Source organism: Micromesistius poutassou, assembly GCF_964030765.1.
Source record: "Micromesistius poutassou genome assembly, contig: SCAFFOLD_1797, whole genome shotgun sequence".
NCBI classification, from domain to species: domain Eukaryota; kingdom Metazoa; phylum Chordata; class Actinopteri; order Gadiformes; family Gadidae; genus Micromesistius; species Micromesistius poutassou.
In genome coordinates, this window is record NW_028179116.1 from 251 (window position 1) to 2500 (window position 2250).

General features: G+C 66.0%; 1 pseudogene across 1 annotated transcript in view; it reads left to right on the forward strand.

The window, feature by feature from the left end:
- The first annotated feature begins 205 nt into the window (after nucleotides 1-205).
- Nucleotides 206-2250, forward strand: part of LOC311373098 (period circadian protein homolog 1-like) — a 4532-nt pseudogene continuing 2487 nt past the window's right edge. The window contains exons 1-3 of the transcript XR_014684257.1: nucleotides 206-994; nucleotides 1174-1360; nucleotides 1882-2071. The product of XR_014684257.1 is annotated as a period circadian protein homolog 1-like (transcript). The remainder of the gene's footprint in view (nucleotides 995-1173; nucleotides 1361-1881; nucleotides 2072-2250) is intronic.

Genomic DNA, 2250 nt, shown 5'->3' on the forward strand with positions numbered 1-2250 from the left:
AATGAGATACACAGAGGGGCCCCTGGAGAGGACCTCTCCTAATGAGATACACAGAGGGGCCCCTCTCCAAAGAGATACACAGAGGGCCCCTGGAGAGCTTCAGAGGAGCTTCTCTCTTAACGAGAGGACCCCAGGGCCCGGAGGGGTCCCCCCCCCCCCCCCCCCCTTGGTGACGCCTCACCCTAACCCCTCCCTCTCCCTGCAGGGCTCTGCTGTTCCCGTGACGACCCCGCCACCGGCAGCGGGGGCCACCGCCGCGGCCGGGGGGCAAGCGCCTCAGGCAGCAGGAGGACCAGCTCAGCTCGGTGACCCCGGGGGTCTGCCTGCAGCCCCCGCCCGCCAGCGCCGCCCCCCTGGCCCTCAGCGTGCCCTGGGCCCCCCCGCCAACGCCTCCTCCTGGCCGCCCTCGGTGGGCTCCCAGGCCAGCCTCCCCCCGGCATGCTGCCCCTCTACCCGCTCTACCCGCCCCAGCCCGTGGCCCCCAGGCCCAGATGGTGCCCCCCATGGTGGCCCTGGTCCTGCCCAACTACCTGTTCCCCCAGATGGCCCCGGGCCCCGCCGTGGCCAACCCCGGTCACTTCTACAACCCCAGCTTCAACCCCTACCACGCCGCCACCGCCGCCGCCGCCAGCCACCTCCATACCCCTGCCCCTGCCCCTCCCCCTCCCCCTGCCCCTGCCCCTGCCCCTCCCCTCCCCGTGGCCGTGCCCACGGTGGCGATGCCCCTGCTGGGGCCCCGGCCCCCCTCCCGCAGCAGCACGCCCCCCACCCCGGTGGACCACGAGGGCCCGCGTCGCCGCTGTTCCAGTCGCGCTGCTCCTCGCCACTCAACCTGCTGCAGCTGGAGGAGTCTCCTAGCAACCGGCTGGAGGTCGCCGCCTCACAGCAGCAGCAGCAGCAGCAGGCCGCGCCCTCCTCTGTGCAGGGGGGCGGGGCCCTGGGGCAGAGCTCGGCCAATGAGAGGAGCTCTGATGAGTCCAAAGAGACGGAGAACGTGAGTTCAAACCGCCGCCTCCTGGTTCATGAGCAGCAACGTTCTGCTCTCTGCAGCGTTCTGGAAGCTACACTACTGTTTCTAATTTGATCCGACACAATGTGTTTGTGTTGTGTTCCGCCCCTTGTTGACGTGAGTACTGAGGGTCTAACGGTGTGTGCGTGTGGTCCTCCTCCCAGGGCCAGACCAACGACCAGGACAACATGTCCACCTCCAGCGAGCTGCTGGACCTGCTGCTGCAGGAGGACTCCCGCTCCGGCAGCGGCTCCGGCTCCGCCTCGGGTTCTTCCGGGTCCCGCTCCGGCTCCGGGTCCCGCTCCGGCTCCGGGTCCCACGGCCACAGCTCCTCAGGGACCAGCGGCACCCGTGAGTAGAGCCAGACCTCCTGAGTAGAGCCAGACCTCCTGAGTAGAGCCAGACCTCCTGAGTAGAGCCAGACCTCCTGAGTAGAGCCAGACCTCCTGCGTAGAGCCAGACCTCCTGAGTAGAGCCAGACCTCCTGAGTAGAGCCAGACCTCCTGCCGTGTGGTCCAACTGGTCCGGTGCAGCACCGGGCGGCGTGAGGCTCAGGGGGTGGAGCGGGTCGGCTGGTCACCGGAGGGTTGCTGGTTGGATCCCCGGCTCCTCCTAGCGGAAACAGGTGGAGGTGTCCCTGAGCAAGACGACTCACCCTGACTGCTCCCGACCCGCTGGCTGTCGCCCTGCGTGGCTGACTGTGTGAATGTGTGCATGAATGGGTGAATGTGAGGCAGTGTTGTAAAGCGCTTTGAGTGGCCACTGGTTAGGATAGATAGCGCGGTATAAATGCAGTCCATAAAGAGAGCGGAAAAACAAAGATGGTGTTGACCAGCGTGAGCCTCACTGACCCCTCCCCTTGTCATTTCCAGGGAGCAGCCACACCAGCAAGTACTTCGGCAGCATCGACTCGTCGGAGAACGACCACGCCCGCAAGCGGCCCGCCGGGGGCAGCAGCAGCGGCGAGGAGCAGTTCATTAAGTGCGTGCTGCAGGACCCCATCTGGCTGCTCATGGCCAACACCGACAACAAGGTCATGATGACCTACCAGCTGCCCGCCAGGTGAGCCTCCAATCAGCCGCTGCCGCTGGGCCGCACGCCGTCAGACAGCCCTCTGCCAGTAGGATAGGGCAGTGGGTGGTAGAGTAGTATTGTTAGAGGGCGGTGGGTGGTAGAGTAGTATTGTTAGAGGGTGGTGGGTGGTAGAGGAGTATTGTTAGAGGGCGGTGAGTGGTAGAGTA